This window comes from Orcinus orca, chromosome 6 (genome assembly GCF_937001465.1).
Source record: "Orcinus orca chromosome 6, mOrcOrc1.1, whole genome shotgun sequence".
NCBI lineage: Eukaryota > Metazoa > Chordata > Mammalia > Artiodactyla > Delphinidae > Orcinus > Orcinus orca.
Genome location: NC_064564.1, coordinates 114,054,667 through 114,066,550, shown reverse-complemented (window position 1 = coordinate 114,066,550; position 11,884 = coordinate 114,054,667).

The window sequence follows — 11,884 nt, the reverse complement described above, 5'->3', positions numbered from 1 at the left end:
TCGGTGCTCTAACCCGAGAATCGGTTCCACTCCCTAAAGGCAGGGAGGAGGGGTTTGGGGAGAGGAGAGAAAGGGGGAGGTGGAAATGGAGGCAAGCAAGGAGAGGCACAAACGGAGAGGGATTGAACCTTGAGAGAAGCAGCCCAAGGAAAAGAGTAAATGAGGAGAGAAGGGAGGGAAGAGCGGCGGGGCCGCGGGAGCCCAACGTGCGGCAGCGGGCAGGCTCCGCGGCGGAGTCTTCCAGAGACAAAGGCCCGGAGGCCCGCGGAGGAGGCGGGGGGGAGGGGAGCTGGGGAGGGAGGCGGCAGGGAGGGGGAGGTAGAGGAAAGCTCTCGGCCCGGACGCGGCGCGGGGGCTCCAAACCCAGCCGAGACCCTGCCCCCGCATCCAGCGGAGGCTCTGACCCGCGCGAGAGGGAGCGCGCTCCGAACTGAAGAGGGAGAAAAGTCTGCCAGCTGCCCTTGGGGCTGTCACAACAGATAAAGCCTCATGCAGGCTTCACCAGGAGCGCCGTGCACGCCGATGCACAGCAGCGAGCTAAAAATACTGGCTTGAGCTGGGGAGGGGCGGGGGAGGATGGAGGAAGGAGGAAGAGGAAGGAGGAGGGTGGGAGGTGGAAGGAGGATGGAGAGGAGGTTGGAGGGAGGAGGGACGGGAGCCGGGCTCAGGCAGCCCGGTTTTCCAGAGCGTCCTAATGACCCAGATGTGCAGCTGCAGAGATGGCTGCTTGGGGAACTGCAAATCACCGGCCCCTGGCGGCCCCTCCCTTGGAGGGGGTGAGGCGGGGAGGAAAGAACTGGAGAGAGAAAAGGAGAGAGGCAGGGAGTGAGAGAAACCTGAGAAAGAGGGAGATCTAAGCGAGCCGGGCCCTGAAGGGCAGGGATGGGGACGAAGGGGGAGCGTGAGGGGGGGAGGGGAGGACAGGGAGGGAGGAGGGAGGATCAGGGAGTGGAAGGGTAGGGGGGAGAGTGTGAGGACCGTCCCTGGGGCCCTGAGGGAGAGACCGCCAGCTCTCCGCCCTAACCTCTGGCCCTGGATACTGGGGGGTCTGGCTGGGGTTGTCTGGGTTGAGTAGCAGGCCTGTGCCAGGTGGCACCCCAGTGTTTGGTCAGGTCACAGGAAGGATGGGCCCAAGGTTAGGGTCTGGCTCCTTGGCGAAGACCCGCTAGTTATGTAACCAGGGCCTGAGCCCAGCCCCAGCTAAGCTTTGACATCCCGCTTAGTTTAACACTCAGAAGGTCCTGGAGAGGGAGAGACCCACGCTGTCCGCGTTAGTCAGATTGACTCATTCATTCACCAACATCCACTGAACACCTTCTCTGGTCTGGCCTGTGCTGGGGAGATCAAGACAGGAAAGGGCCTGCCCCACATGAGCAAAGATGTTCCTGGACCTGTGAGCAAATAAGGAAGAGAGAAATCAGCGGGGTAGGAATTGGGAGAGGGCAGTCACGAGGGCCTCTCCCAGGAGATGACATAAGCCCAAAACCCAAGTGGTGAGGAACCACCGAAACTCTGAGGCGTGTTTCCCAAGAGGGAAACTGAGGCAACAGGATCGGCAGCAGCACAACAAGATTCAAACCCAGGCCCAGCTGACACCAGTCCGAGCAGGTACCCGGGGCTCTCCTGCGGCTCCTGGGCCAGGGTTAGCAAGGGCAGGGTGGATGGAGGAGGCAGGGAGGCCGAGGAACCCCGGGGCCCAGGAGCTGTGGGAGTGAGAGCCACCCCTCCTTAGTTCCTTAGCAGCATGGGGGCCCGCAGTCCCAGCGCACTGCAACCTGCCGCCTGCAGGGCCATCCCCGTGGCAGTGGGCAGATGCGCCAGCATCTTGGACAGACAGTCAGGCCATGCAGGGCCCGGTGACACTGGGAAAAGCACCTCACGTCTCTGAGAAGCAAGGCCTCTTTTCTCTCATTCACCCGTCTTTTTCATTCTGAGCCAGGAAGAGGCCACGACCTCGTGGGGGCAGGATGGCCAGGTGGGCTGGGGGCAGATTGAGGTCCTGAGAGCCCCAAGCTGTTCTCCCTGGCCTTGAGAACCTAGGCCCATCCCTTAACCTCTGTGCCTCAGTCTCCTAATCTCTAAAATGGGGCTCCGGTGAGGTCTTGGTGGGATGCCCGGTGCCCAGCCCAGAGCAAACACAGTCAGTCAGCCCCAGCTCAAAAGCCGCCTCCCCAGAGAGGGCCTCCTCGACCACCCTTCCCTGCAGCCTTGTTTGTCCACAGCAACTATAATCCAGTGAGAGGCCACTGCTTACAGCCCAGCTGCGATGTCTACAAGCAGGGAGCCCTGGGCAGTGACTTAACTGTCTGTGCCTCTATTTCCCCAGGCTGTAACGGGGATGACAGCAGCCTCCGGAGGCTGTTGTATGAGGGGTCAGAAGTAACGCTGCCAGGGCTTCCCTGGTGGCACAGTGGTTGAGAGTCCGCCTGCCGATGCAGGGGACACGGGTTCGTGCCCCAGTCTGGGAAGATCCCACATGCCACGGAGCGGCTGGGCCCGTGAGCCATGGCCGCTGAGCCTGCGCGTCCAGAGTCTGTGCTCCGCGACGGGAGAGGCCACAACAGTGAGAGGCCCGCGTACCGCAAAAAAAAAAAAAAAAAAAAATTAACTCTGCCAGCTGTTGGTACCACGCCCGGCACAGGGACTCTCCAGCAGGCCTTGGCCCGCGGCCCCCTCTGTCTCTGCAGCTGCCTCGTTCCCTCTGCGTCTCCCGCCCTGGACGGCAAGTCATCTGGAACAGGGCCTGTCTGACCTGTGCACAGGGCACCAGGTGCCTGGCCCCCGCCAGCTCCCGCTAAGTGCTGTGGCTGAAGAAGCTGAGTCAACGGAGACCTCTGGAGCTCCCCCCACTGCTGAGGGATGCCTCTCTTGTTTTGCTTCACATTCTCTCCTCTGACACCAGGATCAAATAGAAGCGTGCCCAGCTCCTCCCTGCCCGCCCTTCCTGTCCCCTTCCCATCCGTCGCCCCCTCCTCTGCCACCACATCCCTACCTGAGCACCAGGACGCCCTTCCTGCGGGTGGCCTCCCTCCCTCTCGGACCACCCTGGTCCCCAAGGGGGACACAGCCTGCAGCTGGGCGACCTCATGTGCAAAACATGGAGCAGGGGTGTCACCCAAAGAGGGACAGAAAGGAGGAGGAGGAGAAGGATTAGAGTGACCTGGAAATGAGTCCCAGGAGAATCGGACACTGGACTTCATTTTTATGTATCTGGCCTTTCCTTGTATTTCCTTGTATTTTTATCCTACAGTCTTGCTAACCGTGAGTGCAGCCCTTACTTCATAGGGTTTTCCCACCTTCCCTGTCCCCTTGGCTATCTAGCTCCCTCCTGTAGTTCCTGGTGTGTGTGTACACGCACGTGTGTGTGCATGTTTGTTTATGTGTGAACGTGTGTGTGTGTCTCTAGGGCTGGGAAGTCCAGGGAGCAGAGCTTCCTCTGGGGGCTCAGAGGGAAATAGGCGTTTTCACCACAGCTGAGCCGGACAGGACAAGTGCCCGCAACTCTCAGCATCCCAGGCCCAGCCGGATTTTGCCGAAGGTGGTGCGGGCCGGCAGGGCCGTGTGCCTGTTTGTTTGATTTGCCCCTACTTCCAAACTAGTTGAAATTACACACCAAGCATCGATTTAATTAAGTTTTCCGGTGTGCGGCATAATTAGGAAGACACATGACTGGAACAGGGTGGGCGGTCCCATCCCTGCTCTTGCCTGTTAGGATTCTCAGCCCTCGGGCCACAAAATATGGCGCATTGTGAGATGGGGGATGGAGGAGACGGGGTGGTGGGGGAGCCAGCCGGAGCTGCCACCTCGCTCTGTGGGCTTCTGTCTCCACGTGACGGGAGATGGGCAGGTGGCCTTGCCTTACAGGGAATCACCACGCACCTGGCGCCAGACACTGAACCCGGGTGAAGCTCAGGGATCCCGTCACCCTCACGCGGATGTCGGAACCAGCAGTATGGAGTTAGAGAGGGGTCTCGCTGTCTCTGTAGAATCAGTGGTTTATCTATAAGGGCGTGTTTCCAGGACAGGGTCACCGGGGCCTATTTGCCACGGGGTCTGCCCAGCCTCTGGGCCATGATCTAATCACAGATGGACAGTCCACAGACACAGAGCCCTGTCGAAGCAGCAGGATGCTCTCCTCCTATAGATCCTTCCCTAACACTTTCATCTGTCTCACACATGTGGGTTGGACCTCGGGAGGGCGGGCCTGTGGCCTGGCTGGTGCCTCTCCATCCCTGTCGGGAGGGGCTATTTCATATAGCGGTTAGGCTTGTGGGCTACGGCCACATGGGCTAGGATTCAAACCCCAGCTAGTCCATTTAGGAGGGGCCGGCCACGATGGCTGGCTCACTCCCAAGGAGGAGCGAGAGGTCCATGCCACCATCCACCTGGATGAGGCGCAGACTGTCCCCAAATCTGGAAGCACCTTTAGGAATCTTCCAGGCCACGTACACCTGGGGAAACTGAGGTCCAGAGGCAGGGGTGGGCCAGGTCCTGGATACTGACTGAGCGAGGGAGAGACAGTCGGAGTAGCACCGACTGTTGAAAAGCACCTGGTCCGGCTCCACCTTGTCCAGCCTGCCTCTTGCCTGCGTGAAGCACAATCGCCCTCCTCGCCCCTGCTTCTGGCTTCCCTCCCGCCTTGCACTGGCACCTCCAGAGCCAGGCCCTCTTCTCTTTCACCTGAACACTGCCAGCGCCCTGACCCTGTCCCGAGACCCCAGGGACACAGATCCCATAACCGTGACCCCTCTCCTCCCCCCTTCCCCTCCTTCTCTCTCCACCCCAAGGGGACCTGCATCAGGATCGATCACCTCGCCCGATGGACTCGAGCCCCCGAGGGCAGCCCCAGCATTTCTTTACTCACCACCATGTCCCCAAGGCCGAGTTCGGGATTCGGGGATGAAATGATAGCGTGAACATTTATTAAGCACTTACTGTGTGCTTTACATGCATGAGCCCCCAGTTTACTGCTTCTTCCACTGATCCTGCATCCACCCTCCCGTTGGAACACCGAGGCTCAGAGAGATTATGAAAACTTGTCCAAGGTGACAGCACGACTAAATGGACTAGCTGGGGATTGAATCCCAGCGCGTGTGGCCGTAGCCCACAAGCCTAACCGCTGTGTGAAACAGCCTCCCACCTGCCCTTCCATCTTTCCTCCTGTCCATCATCTATCCAGCTTATCCATCTTCCCAACCATGTCCCATCCAGTTTCCTATCCAACCTCCCATCCATTTCTGATTCATCCCCATCTAGTCCCCTGTCCAGCCCCCCATCCATTTTCCATCCGTCCTCCCGATAGCCTGTGCCCTGAGCCTTCGCTGAGGCTTTGTCGCGCACCTCCAAGCCTGTATTCAGCTTTCTTTTCTTCGTTGGCTCGGCCATTCACACCTACCTGGAGTTTTCCCTCATCCCCTCCTGCCCTCTGTCCCGCGGCACCCCCCCTGCCCCTGCAGTGCCAACTCCTCTGCCCTTGGGAGGGAACCTCAGTGCCCACCACCAAGCCAGTCGCAATTAGGAGCCCAGGGGGCGTGGCTAGGAGCCCAGGGGGCGTGGCTGGCCTTCTGCTTCTTTGGGCCCCGCCCTCCAGAGCTTGATCTCCGCAGCGGAGGGAGTGGCACCACCTGAGGGGCACACACGGTGCGATGCGCCTTGGGAGACGCAACTAATTTTGACAACAGCCTTAGGAGAAAGACACATTTGTCCCTTTTTTCCCTCCTTGGGGGGAAAAATGTGTGTGTGTGCACGCCTGTGTATCTGCACATGTGATTCAGATCATCGAACGTCAGGAAGCCGTGACTTGGGCACCATCCGGCCACATCTGCAGCAGCCCCACATGCTGACTCCTGGCGCCCAGGGCCCCAAGTTTGCTCAGAAACCCGAACTCTTGGCAATGTCCTCACCTGCCTGCCTTGGTGCCCAGCAGCATCTCAGTGACCTCTGACCCCCCCATCGGGAGGCAGCTGAGCAGAGAGGGGAGAGCAGAGCCTGGTCGTGACAAGCCGGGACCCTCGGACCAGCTAATGACCCCTGTGGCCCTCAGCCGCCTCCCCCGACAAGTGGGGAGGTGGACAGGCTGCCAAAAGGAGGAGGCCAGACAAGGCTTGAAAAGCACGGGGCCCACTGCTGGTGCTCTGGGCCTGTGTGTCCCTTCCTCTCCAGAGACAGGCTGACTCACCCAGTCCAGACCGGCTGACAGGCCAGACAAATGAGGGCGTGCGGCCCAATTCAGTCTCCGTGGACCTACCTTGGGGTTTGGGGCCCTTGTGGGAGTATGAAGCATTTGGAGACTCTTCCCTGTCCCCCCACCATCCTTTTCCCTTCCAAGGCAGGATCCGGCCTCTTGAAATTCTGCACACTAATAAAATTGTAACTAATTTACATCCGAGATGGGGAGTGAGTGGCAGCAGTTGTCATGGAGACCATCTCCAGGGCCCCGGCTGCCTCCGCCTCTTGGTGTAGCCAAGAGATCAAGAGATTCTCGCTCCAGCTCTGCAGCTGGGGCCAGTCCTCGTGCCTCCCGGGCACGCTGTCTTCCCCCCGACACTGGGCAGGACCCTAGGAGATGGGAAGGGGGCCGGCACCCTGGAACACACACCGGACTACACAGCTGTTCTCCTAAGCTGGGGCTGAGCATCCGCCCCCATCCCTGCTTCTCTCACCCCGTGGGCCCTGCTGGTTTTTCTCACTTCCAATGAATGTCCCTAGAGGGACACGAGGCCCTTTCCCTAAGCACGGTCAAAGATGGCACTCAAAGTGGGGACAGTTTCCAGAGACAGGGCAGAACAGCAGAGCCCTGAGCTACCCAGCAACTTGTCCTCCTGGGGTCTACTCTGGGAGAAGTCCCATCCTGGACTCCCAAGGGTCCAAAGATGAGGAGATACACTCCCTGGTCTCACAGAACTTGCCCGACATCAGGAAAGACGTCAAAATAATGAAGCAGTAACTCTGTGCCATGCACCGTGCCAAGCCCCACACATGTGTGATCTTATTTAAACATCAAAGCAACACAAGGCAGAGGGTAATATTTTAATCCCCATTTTATCAGTAATGAAAAGGTCTCAGAGAGGTGGGTAGACGACATCCAAGTTCAGAGCCCTGGTAAGTATCAGGGCCAGAGGCAAAACCAAGTCTCCCAAATCTAAAACCATTATGGCAAAGATGATAAACTGTCTCCAGGAAAGGAACCAAACAAAATATTTACAGCAAAGCAGGGTATGTGCAACCAGAGAAGGGGGCGAGGGCACAGAGGGGCCCTCAGGAATCATGGAACCTAAATTGGGTTTTGAGGGATGAATAGGAGTTCTCCAAGGGGACAAGTGGGAGAAGAGCATTCCAGACAGAGGGAACATGTACAAAGGCACAGAGGTGATAAGCTGCCTGATGTTTTCAAAGACCATAAGCTAGATGCTGGAGGGTAATGTGGAGAAGGGAGGGGGTCAGACCTGAGCCAAGCTGAGCCGCCTGGAGCTTATTCTGCAGATGAGGCGATAAAGAGCTGAGAGCCAAGCAGGACTACGCCTCAAATTTGTGGGACCCAAGGCCAAATGGAGGTCCATGTATCAACTGTCTAGACATTTACAAGTTAGTAACCTGGCTAGAAAACTGCTCTGTGCAAACCTGTTCTAACCGCCTTCCTTGAAGACACACCTTCACAGTACTCCAGGAGGCCAGGTTCACATTTATATCCTTGTGGCCTCAGGGTTTTGAGCCAGAACGTGAGAGTATGAGTAGAGCCACACCCTGGGCTCCTGTCCCCAGCCCTAAAGGGGGACTTGTGAAATGCAGGTTCCTGGGCCCTGCTCCAGACCCAGGAAGTCATACTCTTGGGGGATGGGTCCCAATACCTCTACATTTTAACAGGATCACCAGGTGATAATTGTGAATAAAAAGATGGAGAGGCCCCCGTTGAAGGGAGTGGGAGTCTGGGGGTGGGGAGGGGAACACGATTTGATTTGCTTTCTAGAAAGATATCCCCAGCATTGATCAAGAGTGGGCGAGACAGGAGAGGTGGCAGGAGCAGGTGGGAGAGGTCGGAGGCCAGGGACAGTGGCAGGTTGCCAGCAGGAGCTGTGTTTGAGATGCAGGGCCTGGACTGGACAAGGCCGGGTGCTGATGAGGTTTGGAGGTGAGCAAGGATCCAGGGTGCCTCCTTCAGGATCATGAAATCTAATTAGGCTGCAGGAGGTCTGGGCTCTGGGCAGACTTCATTAGGCAAGAGGCTGCTCCCCTCTGCCTGACCCCAGCCTCCCTGGGGCCCCTTCAGTGTCACTCCGAGGGTCAACTCCAGGCTATGAAGGGGGAAAAGAATTAAAAGCTGGTCCCTCTCCCCGCCCCCACCCTGCCCCTAGGAGCCTGCAGCCCTGGCTGGAGGGAGCTGTGTGGCGCCCGCAGGGTGTGGTGGGCTTGTTCCAGGCCGGGGTTCGGGGGTGGGGGTGAGAGGAGGGAAGCTTTCCTGCTGCAGTAGGACTTTGCTTCCCTCCGAGAGCAGCGGACCCTCTCACCGTCCATACCTGGCTACACCGCTCCAGGAGGCATCCTGGGAATAAAAATAACAGCCCCCAAAGCAACAGCAGCAACTCTTCCCATCGATGGAGCGTTTATGGCATGCCAGACACTGAGTCACACAGCAAGGAGGTGGCAGAGATGGGTCTGATGGACCCTGAGTCATGCGCTGGGAGCCAGTCTCCTCTGGGCCCAGCAGAGGGGATTAAGACTCAGCCCCCAGGGAGTTCCCCGGTGGCCTAGTGGTTAGGATTCCGGGCTTTCACTGCCGTGTGGCCTGGGTTCGATCCCTGGTTGGGGAACTGAGATCCCACAAGCTGCGTGGCACAGCCAAAAAAAAAAAAAACTCAGTCCCTGCCCTCACAATCTATTTGGGGCTGAGGCTGCTCCCCCCAGATGCACCTCTAGGTGTATCTAGAAGGCTCTAGAGAGGCCCGTGCATCTCTAGAAAGCTATGTTGCCAAATGCCAGCTTTTCAGACCATATGGGACTAGACTGTATTTATCAGCAGCATGAAGAGGGAGAGCTCGGAGGAGCTGCTGGGAAGGCACCACTTGAGCTGAATGCTGAAACAGCAGTCATGTTTAAACAAGTGAGAAGACGTGGAGAGGGCCCCCTAAGTAGGGGGTTACAGGCTGGGCAAGGGGTGGGGGTGGGGATGCACTAGGAACGAGGGAAAGGCCGAGGGGCTGGAATGACCAGTCACAGGAGGCAGGGAGCCCCAGCGCAGGCGAGAAGATCCTATCAGCCCAGGACTGGCATATGCCGTCATGCGCATGCGCTGCCTGGAGGCATCCGCCATCATCAGGCCTGCAACGGTTCCGTCTGTTGGGAATGGGTTTGGTGAGTGCCCCAAACAAGAGCCATCCAGGAGGAGGCATCAGCACGAAGGGGACTCAGCTAAGGCTCTCCAGAGAATGGGGGCCTCTAATCTCCCCAGAATCCTGGGAGAAAAGCATACCTGCCCCACCCCCCCGCACCCACCCCAACCAAGGCCCCATAACCACGTGATAGATCAACAGTGTAGCTGTACATTAGCTTGTCCCAACTGTGCCCTGCCTGCCTCCAGCAGAGGTGAACACCCTGGGGTAAAACCTCGCTCCCCCATTTACTTTGTGACTTTAGGCAAGTTTCTTAACCTCTCTGAGCTCAGTTTCCTTATTCATAGAGTGGGCACAAAAACACCAACCTCTAAAAGTTTATTGATTTGTTTTAGGATTCAATGAGAGGATGCAAAGAAAGCATTCAGTGGAACACTTGGTGCAGGGTTCACGTTTGATAAATGTTGGTTCTCTCAAACCCTGGACAGGTCAGGGGTGGCCATAGAAGGTTCTCACTTGACTTACCCTATATGCTCGTATAATTCTCACCAGTCCTATGTCATCTGACAGCGGAGCTGGGCTGGGAATCTCCTACGACATAGATGGGTTTGCTGGAGTCCTTTACCTTTTACATTTAAATCGATGATCCACTGAGAGTCATTTTTTTGTATAAGATATGAGGTTTAGGTTGAGGTTCATTTTTTTTTTAAAAAATGAATGTCCAATGGTTTTAACATCATTTGCTGAAAAAACAATCCTTTATCCATTGACTAGTACACAATCTTGATCTCCCCCATTTTGCTAGCCTTGCTACCTGATCCTTTGTGCCTTTCATTCATTAATTTAATAAATACTGTGGGACACATGCAAAAAAAAAAAAGGAATCTTGACCCTAACCTCACCCCATATTAAAAAAGAAAGAAAAAATCAACTCACAATGGCTCATAGACCTAAATCTCTAACATAAAACTTTCAGAAAACATAGGAGAAAAATCTCTGAGACTTGGGATTAGGCAGAGTTCTCAGACATAACAATAAAGTACAACCCACAAAAGAAAAAAAATGGATAAATCATCAAAATTTAACACTTGTTCTGTAAAAGAAACTGTTAAGGGAATGAAAAGACAAGCCACAGATTGTGAGAAAATATTTGCAAATCACATATTTGACAAAGGACTTGTATCCAGAATATATAAAGAACCATCAAAACTCAATAGTTTCATAACAGTCCAATTGAAAAATAGGCAAAAGACTTGTATAGACACTTCATCAGAGATCTATCAGATGACAAATAAATGCATGAAAAAATACTCAATACTGTTAACCATCAGGGACACGTGAAAATTAAAAGTGTAATGTGGTACTGCTTCACACCCACTAGGATGGCTAAAATTTAAAAACTGACAATATCAAGTGCTGACGAGTCCAGAGCAACTGGAACTCTCATACATTATAGATACGGATGCACAACGGTATGGTCACTCTGGAAAACAGTCTGGCAGTTTCTTAAAAAGTTAATCATATTCTTGTCCTATGATGCAGCTGTACTACTCCTGGACATTTATCCCAGAGAAATGAAAACTTAGGTCCACGCAGAGACAGGCATGTTCATAGTCACAGAGGCATGGATGTTCAGAGCAGCTTTATTTGTAAAAGCCCCAAAGTGGAAACAACCCAAATTCCTTCGGTGGGTGAATGGATCAAATGGTACATCCCGAACATGGACTATTATTCAGCAATGAAAAGGAACAAACTACTGACACATGCATCACCTTGCATGGATCTCAAGGCCACTATGCTGAGTGCAAAAGGCCAGTCTCAAAATATCACATACTGCACGATTCCATTTTCTAAGAGACCAATGATGGAGAACGGATCTGGGGCTGCCAGGGATTAGGAGCAAGGGGAGGACGTGACTACGAAAGGATAGCACAAGGGACTTTTTTGGGGTGATAGACCTGTTTTGTATCCTACTCGTGGTGGTGGTTATACAAAGTTATACACATGATAAAATTCACAGAACTGTTCTCTAAAAAGATGTCCCTAAAAATGCAATTAAAAAAAAAGGCTACATAAGGCTTCGAGTTCTCAGATAGCTTCTTTCTGCAGCCCACGCAGGCCACAGCTCTCCCCTAAGGCTCCTTTGAATGGATTAGAAAAGGGCACCACCTCCTGTGTGGAATGCAGCCGGAGCCAGGTCCCACAGCCTGGGAAGCGGAGGGCTGGCTGAATTGCAGCTCCACTTGCCCCCTGAGCAGCACCTTTGTGCAGTGAACAACCTACACAAATGTCCACGTGGGCCCTAGAAGCCCCATGTTTTCTTCTCAGCCTCTGTTCTCCCCTCCAAGGATGGAGCTTTAACAGGCAACCCCCAGGGAGCGGGGGCAAGGGGTGGGCTGAGGATTCGCCCTGACTGGCCAGGCTGGGGCCTCCTGCTAATGGCTGCGAATACACTTAATGCTGAGACTGCAGGCCGGTGCTTTTGGGGCCTGGTGCTTCATAGCTCATCTGCCAGGGAGAGACACGTAGCCGGTCAGCCAGACACACAGCGAGGCTCC